Source organism: Diaphorina citri, unplaced genomic scaffold, assembly GCF_000475195.1.
Source record: "Diaphorina citri unplaced genomic scaffold, Diaci psyllid genome assembly version 1.1 scaffold460, whole genome shotgun sequence".
NCBI classification, from domain to species: Eukaryota; Metazoa; Arthropoda; class Insecta; order Hemiptera; family Psyllidae; genus Diaphorina; species Diaphorina citri.
In genome coordinates, this window is record NW_007377895.1 from 22419 (window position 1) to 41405 (window position 18987).

At 37.7% G+C, this 18987-nt stretch overlaps 2 non-coding genes across 2 annotated transcripts; both read left to right on the plus strand.

Moving 5' to 3' along the window:
* The first annotated feature begins 7308 nt into the window (after nt 1-7308).
* Trnal-uag lies at nt 7309-7388 on the plus strand. The gene has a single exon. It is a non-coding gene; the product is annotated as a tRNA-Leu (tRNA).
* Nucleotides 7389-7509: 121 nt separating this feature from the next.
* Nucleotides 7510-7589, plus strand: Trnal-uag. The gene has a single exon. It is a non-coding gene; the product is annotated as a tRNA-Leu (tRNA).
* The last annotated feature ends 11398 nt before the right edge of the window (nt 7590-18987 follow it).

Genomic DNA, 18987 nt, shown 5'->3' on the forward strand with positions numbered 1-18987 from the left:
TATTTATTTTTAAACATATACAATCATTCTCTATTACTGATTTTACTCCTTGTCTAAACTGTAGACATAATTGTCTACAATTGTGGCGACTAAGGAGGGGTTCAGTTTATGTAGCTTTTTATTAAATTAAATTGTAAACTCAATTAATAATTAATAAATGATTGGTAAATTATCTCTTACCCTCATAAACCGTCAGACTGATGAATAACAAGCTGCAACACAGACCATGAAGTTACGTACATACATTTTTCATTCCAGTACTTCCAATACTTGATTATATTCTTCTGTTTTGATATATTCATTCAATAGTGGTACAAGGCATCTTTTTATCAAAATTTTTGGTATTTGAGTAAGTGTAATTGGTAATATATTTAAAAGCTTGGGCGCTAGGTATATAAAATGTCTTCTTACTGTTTCTTTTTTACTTTCCTTATCCTATAGGAAGGAAAGTAATGTAATCGGGTCAAATTTTCGATGGTCAGTTTTTAGTGCCAAGACACGTTTTGAGGTCCCTAGAGCCTAAATCCAATGTTTCAGCCATTGGTCCGTGTGTGTGTCTGTCTGTGTGTCTGTCTGTAAACAAAATATCTCGAGAACGGTAAGAGCTAGAGAGTTGAAATTTGGTATGTAGCTGTCAAATGTGACAAGGATGCGACACGAAACTTTTGGTTAAGACCGGTGTAACGCTTGGCGGCATTTTACTGCTTTTTGGCGGTTTTCGGTGTAATTTAACAATATCTCGGGGACGGTATGAGCTAGAGACTTGAAATTTGGTATGTAGTTCACAAATGTGACAAGGGTGCAACACCAAACGTTTGGTTGAGATGGTTGCTGCGCTTGGCGGTATTTTGACCGCTTTTGGACAGATTTCGACCGTTTTTTGGCGGTTTTCAGCTATACTGACTAAACGGTTAGAGATATTGTAAAAGTTACTATAGAACATAAAAATAAGCATCATTCAATAGGATAAGGAAAGTCGTGTGATGTTCACACCAGATTTTTACTTTCTATTATTTTCTCTGGTTGTTAGTGGAGATGCCTAGACTTCCATTCGTTTTAGCTCATTGGTGGAGATGCCTACCCTCCCATTCTCCTTAGCTTTATTAGTGGAGATGTCTCAGCTCTTATTCCCCTTGGACTTATTGGTGAAGATGCCTGGACACAGATCCTTCTTTATTAATAATTAGTGGAGATATCTCAGCTCCCATTCTTCATTGTTTTTTTTTCTGGTTATTAGTGGAGATGCTTACACTCCGATTCTTGCCTAAAATCCCAGTTTTCACAATGCAGATTTCTCATTAGGTATTTATCAGACACAGTTTGTTTCTCTTGGTTTTAGTTTAGTTTGTTCGCAAATATGACTGTGTCAATGTTCAATACCACTTTTTAATTTAATTTGGTACCTACACTACCTACATCTAAAGTTAAGACAGGTCACCTGTCTCTGAGCGCTTTGGATTCACTTTAGGGGCTGAAATTAGCCTTGGAAAAAGTCCTCAGCAAATCCCCTAAATCAGCTACCACAAGCGTTTACCATTATACGATTTATACGACATGTTTCAAGTCATTCATATGACAAACACGTTTCGTGTTTCTCAGTTTAAATAGTGAAGACATTTCTGGGTTTGAATATTATTCCTAGCTAATGTTTGTCGACAAATCATCTTGAGAGCTAAAGTACAGAAATACTCATTTCTGTACAATGTATGCAATGGCTCCTTACTAAAGACGGAAGTAAAGGTATACGGTGTCAGTGATAAAAGGGTAGAACCTGACGACCTTTTGATTGAAGTTGGGGCTAATACAAATTCTCTTCTGGAAAAAGGTGTAAGGAAAAGACGTACGTCAGAGGGAGAACAAAATCCATAGAGGTGGGAAGAAAAGGAGAATACAAAGGATGGGGTTGACGACCTTTTGATTGAAGTTGGGGCTAATACAAATTCTCTTGTACTCACCTATCTACTGGAAAAAGGTGTAAGGAAAAGACGTACGTCAGAGGGAGAACAAAATCCATAGAGGTGGCAAGAAAAGGAGAATACAAAGGATGGGGGTTAAATGGCCAAAAGAGCTGCCAGGAAACTCTTTAACACTCGAACGTTCTTTGCGATAAATCAAGCGTGCCGGGGGGCGCGCGAACGTCAAGAGTTCGAAACGACGGGACGCCCCGACATTTTATCTGTCAGACAGATGGTAAATATAATCAAGCGTGCCGGGGGGCGCGCGAACGTCAAGAGTTCGAAACGACGGGACGCCCCGACATTTTATCTGTCAGACAGATGGTAAATATGAGTGGTACATATTGATCTGTTCAAGTCTATCTGTCAGACAAATGGCTAATATGAGTGGTACATATTGATCTGTACAAGTCTATCTGTCAGACAAATCGCCACATGAGTAGTCAGTTCGAGATTATCAAAGCTGACCATCACTCCTGGATCTGGAATCCAGAGGTATTTCGGCACCTCCGCTCAAACATACGGTACATATTGATCTGTTCAAGTCTATCTGTCAGACAAATGGCTAATATGAGTGGTAGGTACATATTACATCTGTACAAGACTATCTGTCAGACAAATCGCCATATGAGTAGTCAGTTCGAGATTATCAAAGCTGACCATCACTCCTGGATCTGGAATCCAGAGGTATTTCGGCACCTCCGCTCAAACATACCGGACTCGGCTAATGTATTCAAATTATCTGCCCAAGCATCAGACATTATTTACAGCCAAGTCCCAAATGTAGAGCAATGGCCCCCACAAAACAAAGCGCCCACTTGAGACCCGATTACATTACTTTCCTTCCTATAGGATAAGGAAAGTAAAAAACACATTAATTTAATACCAACAAAGAACAATGCAAGAAACAATTCGAGTAAACTCAATCAAATACCAAATACTTAAAAATATAGGTAATAAAGATAAAGACAAAAGGAAAGTAGAGTAGGTCATTATTATTAATATCCTCTTCCTTTCTTTCCTTTCAATTATCTTTATATGTTAATTACCACATTATTGTTGTTTCTTTCTTCAAAATTATGAAAACGAGACATTAGGATCCAGAAATCTTCATATCTCCAAGCAATCTCGTGCATGTGAATGAATATCTTTCTATTAGGTGTGTTAAAAGTTGCTTGGCATGGGCATGTAATACTTACTCATAATACCCATGCCCACTTCGGGAAAGTAAATCAACGAATTTCTTTGTATTAAGTTAGTTATGGCTCGAGCAGAATTTTAGGCTTCATATCGGTACGGTACACAAATATTCAGCAAATGCTATAATCCAGGTTTTCCTGGCAATTTGAATTTTGATATGGGTATAAAGAAGACGGGAGTTAGAAAGCTATTGTGTACCTCAATGAAACTTACGAGTAGAGTAACCATCAAGGAATGGTCAACTGGCTTGACTCAATTTCTTTTCTGTGGGAGTGGTCACCATCAAGATTATTTCGTGACCAAGTCAGGTTCACTATTTTGGATAGCGAGAATCCTTAATTAACATACATAATTATTTTATCCTTGCCAGACGATGGCGCTGTAATAAGTGTAATTATGGAACAGGATGTATAATTGCATATTCTAAAACCTAAACATCTTGCGAGAAGCAAGACTATTTCTATTTGGATAGGGAAAGTGGTTATTTTTGAGAACCTATGATCATCCACCAAGTAGAAAGAGACCAATACTGGAAAGGTTGTTTCATATTATGCTGATCTCAGATGGATACGTTCGTAGTAAATACTATTAAAGACTAACGTAATCTCTATCTCTAGACATGGAGACTTAAAGTTAGAAAGTGCAGGCGGGCATTACTTTCACCCTAAACCACTCGGGGAACTCTCTATACTGAGAGATTTTAAGGAGACATTGCAAACTCCAAGAGAATTATACTTCAGTGACTGACCAGATGCTAGTTTATCTTGGACTTTATTCCAGTTTCAAGTTACTCTGGGGATCTGCAGTATTCCCTCAGGAGGTATCCCCATGGGATTCTGTCTTTTTGTCGGACTATATCTATCTTATAGGATTAACAACTTTGTATGTCTTTTATCGTATTAAGAAAATGACCTATTATTAGTCAGAGTTCTTGAAAATCATTGACAACTTCGCCTTTCAGGATCTAATTTTCAATATAACCACTGAAACTGTAGATACAAAATATACAAAGTATAGGGGCAGTGAAAGAATGGTGAGATCTTTGTTTGGCAGAGGACAGATAAATCGATGTTGACTACTCAAGTAACGAGCTGTAAATAACCATTTCATAGCTAAACAAAGAGAAATTACCAACGGCAAAACAACACCTCGCGGACCCATCGACAACTTCTCTCCAAGAATTCCACTATACGGACTCGATCTTTATTATGATGTACATTAGTAATTTATTATGTGACACGCTAAGGAAAAGAAAGTGCAGCCACCTTCTCTCTAGTGGCCATGTTCCTATATCCAGGAGTAAGTTGCAGCTCACGCCTACACTCTAAACTTGACAATGCAACTTCTATTTATAGGAACTCAAATAACGTGTGAGAGTGTGTTGAACACGCAATCATTTGGTCTTCCTTCTCAGCATGTAGCATCTCGTCATATTTCTTTATCTCCGTGACATCCACACAAAAACTTCTTCAATGCAAACACGAATGCGTCTTTATTTCAACTAAACCACCGCACCTCACCGTGTGAACAAAAGATCTAATCTCTTCTTTGGGGAATATACCCCCGGCTCTAGTTTCATGTTGACCAAATTTAAAAATTCAAATTTGCAAAAAAGGAAAAGCTAGGGGAAAAAACAAACTTACCACACTGGTTAGGTGACTTGACGGAAGGACGTAAAAGTATAAGAGTGGAATAGAATTTACCTGGAAAGCCAAATTTAAAAATTCAAATTTGCAAAAAAAGGAAAAGCTAATAGGGGAAAAAACAAACTTACCACACTGGTTAGGTGACTTGACGGACGGACGTAAAAGTATAAGAGTGGAATAGAATTTACCTGGAAACAATGCAAGAGAAAAGATTGTTAGTTCAAGAATACAAATTTATCTGGGAAGGTCTCTGAGGGAAAGGCTATTTTTCCGACTACTAAAAAAATGCCATTCTTTCATAGACTTCCCCAATTTTTTATAATTGATTTCTTTGAATTTAAATTTATACAATACATTACACAAGATTAAAATATTACAGATTGAAATTTAAGATTAGTTGAGGCACCATGGTTTGCAACCTGCAAACTTCAACCAGTCTCACCCAGATGAGGGGCTTTTCATGGAAGAAATGGAAGCATTGATGTTCCTGTGAAATAGAATAGAATATACCCTGCTTATACTGCCGAAATGAGACTGAAAAGTCCCTTTACTCCCGCAGTCTAAACAAGGTCTTATGTATTACACTTCCACCAGTCTCACCCAGATGAGGGGCTTTTCATGGAAGAAATGGAAGCATTGATGTTCCTGTTAAATAGAATAGAATATACCCTGCTTATACTGCCGAAATGAGACTGAAAAGTCCCTTTACTCCCGCAGTCTAAACAAGGTCTTATGTATCGTAGATTCGTCTTGTTTGTACTGGGACACACAACAAAACAATATAATACCTCTATCTCTACATTCTCTACTCTATCTACATATATACGATTTATACGACATGTTTCAAGTCATTCATATGACAAACACGTTTCGTGTTTCTCAGTTTAGACAGTGAAGACATTTCTGGGTTTGAATATTATTCCTAGGTAATGTTTGTCGACAAGTCATCTTGAGAGCTAAAGCACAGAAATATTCATTTCTGTGCTAAAGGCGGTGTCAGTGATAAAAGGGTACAACTGGACGACCTTTTGATTGAAGTTGGGGCTAATACAAAGTCTCTTGTACAGACCTATCCACTGGAAAAAGGTGTAAGGAAAAGACGTACGTCAGAGGGAGAACAAAATCCATAGAGGTGGGAAGAAAAGGAGAATACAAAGGATGGGGGTTAAATGGCCAAAAGAGCTGCCAGGAAACTCTTTAACACTCGAACTTTCTTTACGATTTATCAAGCGTGCCGGGGGGCTCGCGAACGTCAAGAATTCGAAACGACGGGACGCCCCAACATTTTATCTGTCAGACAGATGGTAAATGTGAGTGGTACATATTGATCTGTTCAAGTCTATCTGTCAGACAAATGGCTAATATGAGTGGTAGGTACATATTGCATCTGTACAAGTCTATCTGTCAGACAAATCGCCACATGAGTAGTCAGTTCGAAATTATCAAAGCTGACCATCATTTCTCTACCGTAGAATCCAGAGATATTTCGGCACCTCCGCTCAAACATACCGGACTCGGCTAATGTATGCAAATTATCTGCCCAAGCATCAGACATTATTTACAGCCAAGTCCCAAATGTAGAGCAATGGCCCCCACAAAACAAAGCGCCCACTTGAGGTTCCTAATTTCTATACCCACTGGCGCTGGCGTGTCTATTGATATGGTAATATGGACCATTCGGGATCATTCAGAGGCTGATCCGTTATCCGGAACCCAATGGTGTACAGTTAGTTTGAGCTCAATGAGACTACGTGTGAGGGAGAGAATGAGAGAAACCATAGGAAATGCGCTAGTCAAAATAGGCATAGGTACATATCACAGGAAAAGTTGAGCTTCGAATGATTGAAAAATAATGCGGAAGTTTTTAGGGTGCTGAAGTAATTTTCTCGCATTTCGCGTATTCGTAAGTAGGTAATTGGCCCATTTGAAACAAAATCAATATCAATATTTCAAGCTGCACAGAAACAAATGTAGAGCAATGGCCCCCACAAAACAAAGCGCCCACTTGAGGTTCCTAATTTCTATACCCACTGGCGCTGGCGCGTCTATTGATATGGTAATATGGACCATTCGGGATCATTCAGAGGCTGTTCCGTTATCCGGAACACAATGGTGTACAGTTAGTCTGAGCTCAATGAGGCTACGTGTGAGGGAGAGAAACCGTAGGAAATGCGCTAGGCAAAAAATATAACACAGGAAAAGTTGAGCTTCGAATGATTGAAAAATAATGCGGAAGTTTTTAGGGTGCTGAAGTAATTTTCTCGCATTTCGCGTATTCGTAAGTAGGTAATTGGCCCATTTGAAACAAAATCAATATCAATATTTCAAGCTGCACAGAAAAGTGATAATCTGATAATGATAAGAGTAGATAAGGTAAAACCTACTCCCTACTCTTATCACGTCATGAGAGACTCGAAAACGCGACTCACGGACTCACTCAGTGTGAAAGAGTCTTGAATACAAGTCTCGCGTTTATATACTGCTTTCAAACCACCCGTTCTCAACAAGGTAGCGTGGCCGAGTGGTCTAAGGCGCTGGTTTTAGGCACCAGTCCGAAAGGGCGTGGGTTCGAATCCCACCGCTGCGACCTACTCTTATCACGTCATGAGAGACTTGAAAACGCGACTCACGGACTCACTCAGTGTGAAAGAGTCTTGAATACAAGTCTCCCGTTTATGTACTGCTTTCAAACCGCCCATTCTCAACAAGGTAGCGTGGCCGAGTGGTCTAAGGCGCTGGTTTTAGGCACCAGTCCGAAAGGGCGTGGGTTCGAATCCCACCGCTGCCAAATTTTTTGCAGGAATTTTATTTTGCTGATATATTTAATTCGTTGATAAAATAAATTTATTTTTCTTTTCGCAGCAAAAATACTCGATAAGAAATATAATTAAATTCCTAACATATTATTTATGAGTATTATACACAAAATACCTATTGAGTGTATTCTACCTACTTATATGAATTTGCTTCCTATGGATTTTATATTCTATCAAGAAAGAAATCAATAGGTACATGAGAAAAATTCAATACATAATGTGGGACAAGAGGCTGAACTTTTTTTGCAAGAGCAAGTTAATACACCTAGCTATGAAATAAATGAGACACAATGTACCCAGTAACCCTGGACTGTAGTGTCCTCAGTTAACATGTCCTCTCTCAAAAAAGGTTCTGTTGTTCTACACTTTAAATGGAGCAAGATAGAGATTTTTTTTTTAAGTAAATAATAAAGAGCTTACAGATTCTAATGACTAATCAGTAGGTATATTTGGAACTTGAAATGGATGGTGCTAGTTGTAGGGTTGAGTGACAGCATTATTACCGGTATAAAAAGATTATCAAGATATGGAAACTGAATGCAAAGGAGGCACTTAGTCATGCTGTGATATCCACAAAAGTTGTGAACAGGCTCTGCTTTACCAAAAATTAATTCAGAAATTTGATTGATTGAAGTTTTGGGATTTTAAATGTAGTTCTGCAAAATTTAAATTTGTACAAGATAGAAATAAATTCCTTGTAAATCTTACCTTGTAAGCTGTCCAGAAGATATGATAGAAGCTTCTGTGTTCCATTCGGCTCATTGTAGATCTTCATAGCTAATAACACAAAGAAACTTTATTCATTCTTTATTTATTTATTGGATGCGAATGGTACAATGTTATTTTGGGTGGGGAGTTGAGGCATCTCCACTAGTAGAAATTAAAACGTGCGAAATTTTTAGCACCTCCACCAAGGAATAATGAGTTTGGTGTTGCAAACATCTCCACTAACTCATGTTAGGCAGTTACTCGTTAAATAAGAGCATGAGAAAGATTGCAATCGGTCTAATTTTTCTTCTATACATACCTATTTACTTATAGTATTCTAAAGAATGCTTCTTAGCTTTTACTTGTAGTATTCTAAAGTAGGAGAAATGAAATTTTCTACTATCTTCAATATGGCTGATGAATTTTTTTAGTAGGACACAACTCTCTGAAAAATGACAATATTGGTTTTAAGTACTTAGTGTTAATGAAATTTTCCTAACTTTTTATCAACATAATTATTATTACACATAAATAAGTACATACCTTAAATAAATAAGATCACCAATTTGTATGTCGTCAGAATAACGCACTTACCTATTTATTAGGTACCTCGTCTCTGATTTGCCACTTCTCCAAGGTGGAATTTGAAAATGAGTAAGTTCCTAAAAGAGATAGGTATGTGTAGATAGGTAAGGTACTGAATTTTAGAACATATTTTACCCTTAAGTTGTGCAGACGTATACCTACATTTTAATAACCACATTTGACAGAAATCAATTAAACATTTTAGCAGTAAAATCATTTCACTCAAACATTTTACTACAGTACCAAAAAATACATAATGACATTAGTAAAGATCATTGAGTCTCGGATGTCCAGAGAGTCATAAAAAGAGTAAAATATGATAGAAGTAGATAGGTATTAAAACTAAAGTTGATATTGTTCCTAAAGTCCGCAGTTGCGACAAGAAAGTTGCAAAATTTAGTGAGCATTGTTCTGAGAATTCGATATTTGTGAAATTGTCATTAAAAATGAACCCGAATGTAGGTTTTAATATCTACGAGTAAAGCTAAAGATACTACTACAACCTGTCTCAAAATTGACACATTTTACAGACTCATATTGGTATCCCGATACAACAATGTGATGATTCTGGAGAAAAAATTGATAAATTTCCCTACTGTCTCTAGAAAAAGTAAAAAAGAGTCCATAGGAAAAATCGGCAAAGCGGAACTAACAAAAGAAATGCTCTCAAAGTTTTCATACGAGTACATGGTAAGGGAGTACCAAATGAGAAAACACACAGACATGATGACAAACAGGATCAGCTGAAGTATGCCAGGGCGTGACACATTACAGTCGAAACAGATAAGATTCAAGATGATGAGTTAAGCTGTGGTCACTCCAATGCTGCACAAAACCATAAGGTAGAAACTTTATAGAGTCGTTCAGAAAGAATTATTGAAGAGTTGGCTTTATCTAAATGCCGCACTTTAATGCGTTCATTTTCACGCACATAACTCTCCTCGGCTGACATTTTGTGAGGATAATTGATGGGCGCGTGGACTTTAATGAGGTCTTGAGATCGGGTTGGCATAGTGCTACAAAGTGTTTGGGACTTGCTCTGGGGTTTGGGGTTAATTGATTCGCTTTATATTGCTTTGAGTTTCATCCACAAGTCCACAGGTGTGCTTGTGAGCTCTTGTGGTCATTGTTTTCCATGGCATCTCTTTTGAGATTCTTATCTACATATCCATACTCTTCAAAACACAGATGGATATTATTAATATGCGTGATTTTCGATGGATGGGGTGAAATTGAGGGGTGATGTTCAGTAGAGTGGAGTCAGCAGATTCCTATCTGGAATTCTACTGTGTCTAAAATACCCACCTTCATCTACCTCCACTGCTGCAAAGATTAAAATGAAAACAACTTCAACTTAACTGTCCTCAACTTTGCACCGGAAAAGCTTTCCTCGAGCGCTTTTGACCGATTTTCCCCCAAAAATCGCGAAATTTTCCTGAACTCTGAAGGAAATTCAAGTTGTAAACAAACGCGAAGTGATACGAAACCTCTATGGTTTTTGGTGAGGTTTTGTTTTGAAAAATGTATTGCGTGATGTATACATTTACAGGCGGTCTTTAGATAGGTGTTCTGATAAAATATGGACCAGTCTACAAGTTCTCAGTAAATTCAACCATCACACTTTGAAATTTTTAATTTTTTGCACTAATAGTAACAACCCACCGTATAGACCTATTACCTAACTCGCATAGGTAGGTAGATACCTAACCTTTATCATCAACGATTTTTTTTTTTTTTTTTCAAAAGATGGCATTGTCACATTCCCCCCAAATCATCAAAATCCTGCGGTCCTCAAAGTAAAGGCCGACTCTCATGCAACCCCTACACTCACCGAAGTTTGAGATCCGTGCTAATATAGGAATAAGGCCCCTAGACGAAATAACCAATATGAGATGGAAAGTTCTCTCAAGAAATCATAATGATTACCTTTAGCTCAGCTGTTCCCAACTTATTTGGTCTCGCGGCACCCTTTTTCGGTAACAAACCTTGTAGTACCTACCACCCTGGTAAACCAAACAGTTCAAAAGATATGATAAATAAGAATTGTAGAAAGTTAGGTATCAGTTCTTATTAGATTACTAGCTGAATTCCGTCGCTTCGCTCCGGAATCCCGCTAGTTCATCCCGAGGCATGGCCAAGCTTGTGGAAAAGGCATGGCCGAACTTGTAGTTATCAAATTAAAAACATAAATGAAACTCAAATATTAGGCGAGCGAGGAAAAGTTTTCTCTCCCGCAGTCTCTGCACTCTGTGTATTTCTTATGGAGTCTGTATATAATCCGTTACGCAGGTTTACGCTCTCTATACTCACTTCCAGGTTAAACGGGAACAATTTTACATCCAACCTGCCTCATGGAATGTGGGATAGCTATGAAAATATTTCTATGAATGGTGGTTTGTTGGTTTCTGTGGTGATAGTGTCTATATTATTTTGTGTTTGACATTGGTAGGCGCTATGATTCTAAAGAGAAGATTGTAAATCACAAGCATATCTACATACATCGAAGAATATTTACATCGACCTTGCTAGCAATGGTGATATCGGTGAAGAAATATCGAAGGTACCATTTAATATTTTACACCTCCTCTACATACTTTTACAACATCTAGGCAGATAATTTTGATATACACGTCACTTACATAATAATTGAGAATCTACGTTTCAGCAGAAAGAACCTTGATATTCATAGTGCACTTTTCGCTTTACAATTAGATGTGTAGATAATTAGGTATTGGAATTACATCAATTTTATTCTAATTGAAGATGCATAGGGAAATATCAATCGAATATTTTCAATTTAGTTCCATCATAAAATATGTTCTATAGGTGTTGTACATGTAGAAGCAGTAGAACTGACTATCAATCAACTCCCAACAGCAATACTATCCTTACTTATCTAATATACTCGAGTTCTAGATATTCTGGCAGATTCTGGTTTTGAAAACCGAAGCAATATTTAAATCAGAACTACCTATGTACATACATATGTACCTACCTCTAGTGGGTACAAGTAAGACATACTCAGACATAGGTAGGTACATTACCTACATACTCCAATGCCTCTTAAAGTTTAACAAATCATAACAAAACCAGCCTAAAATTAATTGCCGAGGTAAAAGAATCGACAAAAACTGAGTGTTATTGAATATTTATGACTTCGCACTTTGAGGTTTTTGGTCGATATACGAGTAGGTACTAGGGTTTTCAAAAAAGTTTGTGGTGCGTCTGCGGTTTCTGGGCTGAGGATCTTCTTTTCGTTAACTACTGAGCCGCCTATAGCAACAAAGACAATGAGTGCATAAAGTCAGATTATCGTCAATGCATTTTAACACTATGCATAATCATTTGAAATTCGCCTTTCACTCCGAGGTTTCAAAATTCGAGAGTAGAGTCTTTGCCATTTGATGGAGCTTTATATCTATGTCTGGCACCAGATCAGCAAGAAATTTGTGTGAGCCAGTGTTCTAAGGACAATAATCAATATTACCTAGGTAATCTAGCCTTATAATATTACCCTTATAACACTATTCATTGATAATTAATATTATTATTATTAATTTGTGTGATTTTTTTCTTCGTTCTGTTACAGGGAAAAGTTTTAGCATTACCATTACCATCGGGACTTGTCCCCCCGAAAACCGAAGCAATATTTAAATCAGAACTACCTATGTACATACATATGTACCTACCTCTAGTGGGTACAAGTAAGACATACTCAGACATAGGTAGGTACATTACCTACATACTCCAATGCCTCTTAAAGTTTAACAAATCATAACAAAACCAGCCTAAAATTAATTGCCGAGGTAAAAGAATCGACAAAAACTGAGTGTTATTGAATATTTATGACTTCGCACTTTGAGGTTTTTGGTCGATATAGGTACTAGGGTTTTCAAAAAAGTTTGTGGTGCGTCTGCGGTTTCTGGGCTGAGGATCTTCTTTTCGTTAACTACTGAGCCGCCTATAGCAACAAAGACAATGAGTGCATAAAGTCAGATTATCGTCAATGCATTTTAACACTATGCATAATCATTTGAAATTCGCCTTTCACTCCCAGGTTTCGAAGTTCGAGGGTACATTCTTTTCCATTTGATGGAGATAGGTATCTATCAGACAAGAGGTACTGTATCCAATTCTTTCAAGAGATCAGCTGTATCAGCATACACTTCGTGTCAACGAACAAATTAAACACCACACACCAGTGCTATAAAGATACTCGTAATATTAATTTGTGTGATTGTTTTCTTCGTTCTGTTACAGGGAAAAGTTTTAGCATTACCATTACCATCGGGACTTGTCCGCCCCAAGTGACCACCTATACCAAAGCTATCAAAGTTACTGTCGACGGTCCTAGAGAGCCGCGGTCGAAAACACGTAAGTATTCAATCCATCTCTTCAGGTGTGTCCCCACATAATCGATTGTCGTCGATCGACGGCCGGTCGACTATGTTTGGACATACCTTTGGCTATGTAAGTCTGTTGTGTGATTTTGGGCTTATCACTGCCCTCTATCAAGGCGTGGGCTTGAAAGCGTGAGGTGCCGTCAGTCTAGCTATCGTGAACGAAATCACCCACCATATTATGGGAGAACTTTGAAGTTCAAGTGGCAAAGTTTAACGACCTGAGATTTGTTGGACGAAGTGGTAGAGGTAAGAATTTCATGTATGTTCTCCTCAAGTGATGGTCTAGGCAAAGTTTAACGACCTGAGATTTGTTGGACGAAGTGGTAGAGGTAAGAATTTCATGTATGTTCTCCTCAAGTGATGGTCTATGAACCACATTTTCTGACGTTACATGCCTCCCACATGATATCACATGAGCTCATGTGACTTGAGGGCAGTGTGTTTATACCTTGAGGCTCAAAATCCAAATTGGGACTGGAGAAAACTGAAGGCCGATTAAGAGGGACAAATCCGTTTCCTTTTTTATTCTAGGGTAAAGAAATTTGTCTCATTATTTTCAACATTTTATGTCAGGGTTTCATCAACCAAATCGACTCCTTGTCCATCTGTTTTTCTGCCTGTTATCATAAGTATTAACCACAAGACATTACAAACGGTGTTGATTTATGCTAATGATTCATCCAAAGCACGTGTTTACAAAATTAAAATTGTATCATGAGTCAGTAAAATTTCTGAGAACCAACTTGTTTTGATTAATTAATTAAATATTATTTTCTTTTACCCTTTTCACTACGCGACAATGTTGATAATTTGTATCATCTTGTCTCTTTAATATTCGCATTCTCATGTGTGTTATTATGTAAGTACCTCTTGTGGAATTAGGGTAATAGTGTACGCCACACTTGTGATGTGTCAGCCACAAGCTCCTCGAAACATCTGGTTCCCCAGATTGTGATTCTGGAACATAGGTACCTATTTGCAATTTTTATGTCTACAAATAGATTTTATGTAGACACCAAATTGTGGGTAGAAGTAAAAATTTCGAACATATCCTGAAAAGAATATTCATCACCTTCTTCACTTGCTGGTGTAAGATATGTCTGGAATAATTATTCTTCTGGAACACGCTGTATGTTGCGAATATTTCTCCAAATAAGTAATAGGCTAATAGGTACCCAAACAATAATTTTATTAATAGGTACGGTCATACAATTATTTTTTTCTATATCTACCATGTTTTACTGAAAATTTCCACAAGCAAATGTACAAACTCAGAAATATAATGCATTTTAATTTCAAAATACTGAAACAATTCACTAGTTGTGGTATTTGACAGCTTTCTGACAAGCCGTTGACTGGGGTAGAGTTGAAATACATGATCTGCAAGTGTCATCAAATCACATCGCACATATAAATTCCATGTCATTCATGGTAACACGAGAACACCTCCATGTTTAGTAGATTTGTGAATCATTCATGTTTTGTCGATACCTATGTGAAAAATGTGATACATAATGGAAGAATACGTAAAAAAAGATCTTTTAACATGTCTAAATCTAAAGACACCTCACATTATAGTACTATTAGTAGGTAAGGTACCTGATATATTTTTTAGTCTACCAAACATGTACTATATAATTTGACCCTTCAAATGATAATTTATATTTTATGTCAAAGACACCTCACATTATAGTACTACTAGTAGGTAAGGTACCTGATATATTTTTTAGTCTACCAAACATGTACTATATAATTTGACCCTTCAAATGATAATTTATATTTTATGTAGATCTTAAACAGACTAACCACCAAATTTGTCAGTATGTCACCCCTCAATTTCACCCCATCCATCGAAAATCACGCATATTAATAATATCCATCTGTGTTTTGAAGAGTATGGATATGTAGATAAGAATCTCAAAAGAGATGCCATGGAAAACAATGACCACAAGAGCTCACAAGCACACCTGTGGACTTGTGGATGAGCCCATCCACCGAAAATCACGCATATTAATAATATCTATCTGTGTTTTGAAGAGTGTGGATATGTAGATAAGAATCTCAAAAGAGATGCCATGGAAAACAATGACCACAAGAGCTCACAAGCACACCTGTGGACTTGTGGATGAAACTCAAAGCAATATAAAGCGAATCAATTAACCCCAAACCCCAGAGCAAGTCCCAAACACTTTGTAGCACTATGCCAACCCGATCTCAAGACCTCATTAAAGTCCACGCGCCCATCAATTATCCTCACAAAATGTCAGCCGAGGAGAGTTATGTGCGTGAAAATGAACGCATTAAAGTGCGGCATTTAGATAAAGCCAACTCTTCAATAATTCTTTCTGAACGACTCTATAAAGTTTCTACCTTATGGTTTTGTGCAGCATTGGAGTGACCACAGCTTAACTCATCATCTTGAATCTTATCTGTTTCGACTGTAATGTGTCACGCCCTGGCATACTTCAGCTGATCCTGTTTGTCATCATGTCTGTGTGTTTTCTCATTTGGTACTCCCTTACCATGTACTCGTATGAAAACTTTGAGAGCATTTCTTTTGTTAGTTCCGCTTTGCCGATTTTTCCTATGGACTTTTTTTTCTAGAGACAGTAGGGAAATTTATCAATTTTTTCTCCAGAATCATCACATTGTTGTATCGGGATACCAATATGAGTCTGTAAAACTTTTTTACTTTTTCTAGAGACAGTAGGGAAATTTATCAATTTTTTCTCCAGAATCATCACATTGTTGTATCGGGATACCAATATGAGTCTGTAAAATGTGTCAATTTTGAGACAGGTTGTAGTAGTATCTTTAGCTTTACTCGTAGATATTAAAACCTACATTCGGGTTCATTTTTAATGACAATTTCACAAATATCGAATTCTCAGAACAATGTTCACTAAATTTTGCAACTTTCTTGTCGCAACTGCGGACTTTAGGAACAATATCAACTTTAGTTTTAATACCTATCTACTTCTATCATATTTTACTCTTTTTATGACTCTCTGGACATCCGAGACTCAATGATCTTTACTAATGTCATTATGTATTTTTTGGTACTGTAGTAAAATGTTTGAGTGAAATGATTTTACTGCTAAAATGTTTAATTGATTTCTGTCAAAAGTGGTTATTAAAATGTAGGTAGGTATACGTCTGCACAACTTAAGGGTAAAATATGTTTTAAAATTCAGTACCTTACCTATCTACACATACCTATCTCTTTTAGGAACTTACTCATTGCCAGCCTACTTAGCTTAGTTGGTAGTGCGTCTGCCTTGTAAGCGCTAGGCCGCGGGTTCGATTCCCGCCCGGTTTCTAGGCACCTATATGCAGCCGTGGCATTTTCTATTGCAATAGTAAATAGTTTTATCGATACCCTCAGTTGTTTTGTTGCACATAGGCTTGCATGTAGAGCAAGTCAGTCTGGTCATATGTGGGAATGGGAGTCACAATGATGTGGGGTGTAGACCAAGTTTTGTATTTTATTGGAAGCCATTTTTGAGAACTGTACTGTAAAAGTTGCCATAATATGGCAAATTTTACCTAAACCCTCAAGGACTTTATTTGAACTTCTGTGGCAAAGCAGCATCGTACTTTGCGCTTCGCATTTCGCAAGCGTTTTAACGTAAAAACAATCTTTCGAGTTGGATCTCTAAAAACTCTTCAATGTTCTTCTCTTACCCTTACCTTACCAAATGGCACTACAGTCCGGGGTGGGGCTTTACCTCCTCAACTATCCTCCTCCACTCAAATCTGTTGTTCACTGCATCTCTCTCAAATCTTCTCCTCTATAACTATAATATTACATCATGACTACTGCAAAGTGTCAAATGTAAAGTGCGAACTTCTTCATGGAATAGATCAGTGATTCCCAAACTGGGGTCCACGGTACCCCGAGGGGGCCGTGAAGGACTTTAAGACCCCCGGGAAGATCACATAAAACACAGTAAAGGGGCAGCGGAGCGTTCATTTGGGAATCACTGGAATAGATAGTTCTCCAATACAAAGGTCTGTTATATTTATGGTTGCAGTTGTTAGAACGGTCTGGACATCAAAAGTTGTCAGAACGGTCATCATTCCCTTGACCGAGTTCTTTATTTATTTTCGTAATTTCTAGGCATCGACCTATGCAGTCGTACGATTGTCTATTACAATAGTAAATAGTTTGACTGTTTCATCGATGGCCTCAGTTGTTTTGTTGCACATAGGCTTGCATGTATGCTACTTGACAACATTTTATAATCGTGATCACAAACATGACAACAAGACTTTTCCAGAACCCAGTTGTTCCTCGCAACAAGCACAAAACATACACTGCAGACAATCAAACAGTCTCTTACAGGATGGGTCATCAGACTCATCAGCAAGTCAGTCTGGTCATATGGGAATGGGAGTCACAATGATGTGGGGTGTAGACCAAGTTTTGTATTTTATTGGAAGCCATATTTTTTGAGAACTGTACTGTAAAAGTTGCCATAATATGGCAAATTTTACCTAAACCCTCAAGGACTTTATTTGAACTTCTGTGGCAAAGAGACTTTTCAGTCTCATCTCAGCAGGATGAAAACTTGTTATGGGATTTCTGCTATCCGCATCCCCTGTTTTTCTCTGTGACAGAGTTGGATTTGTCAATCAAGATTTGGCATTTGTCCTTTGCCAAATCAAAAAATTCATTAAAATTATTTTCGTCTCAAAATTCTTTTCTTCTCCATCCTGTATACACATATTTACTAGAGCTCAATTTATTCGAGATAGCTGTAGACTGTAGTGAATTTGGCACTTGTCCTTTGCCAAATCAAAAAATTCATTAAAATTCTTTTCGTCTCAAAATTCTTTTCTTCTCCATCCTGTATACACATATTTACTAGAGCTCAATTTATTCGAGATAGCTGTAGACTGTAGTGGTGAGAATTTTCTACACTGCTCTCGAATATTGACGTCTAGGGATTTTTGATACTGATAATGGTCAATGCTCATCCTGGTTTGACACAAACCGTGTGATATTTTATTATCTAATAGAAAAATAGTACCTACCGTAGTTCTATCTATTACCATAACAATAGTAGGTATTTATGTATATTTACATTATTTACTCGTAAGACCTAGAGAGCCTCTTCCTGAAAGCAGCTTCGTACTTTGCGCTTCGCATTTTGCAAGCGTTTTAACGTAAAAACGACGCCATCTTTCGAGTTGGATCTCTAAAAACTCTTCAATGTTCTTCTCTTACCCTTACCTTACCAAATGGCACTACAGCCCGGGGTGGGGCTTTACCTCCTCAACTATCATCCTCCACTCAAATCTCTTGTTCACTGCATCTCTCTCCAATGTTCTCCTCTATAACTATAATATTACATCATGACTACTGCGAAGTGCCAAATGTAAAGTGCGAACTTCTTCATGGAATAGATCAGTGATTCCCAAACTGGGGTCCACGGTACCCCTAGGGGGCCGTGAAGGACTTTAAGACCCCCAAGAAGATCACATAAAACATAGTAAAGGGGCAGCGGAGCGTTCATTTGGGAATCACTGGAATAGATAGTTCTCCAATACAAAGGTCTGTTATATTTATGGTTGCAGTGGGTTCTGTATGTTCAGCAGGGCAGCCCCATCAGTTCCGATCGATATCCCTGGGTCAAAGGCAGTTCCTAGAATCTCCATTTACCAATCATCT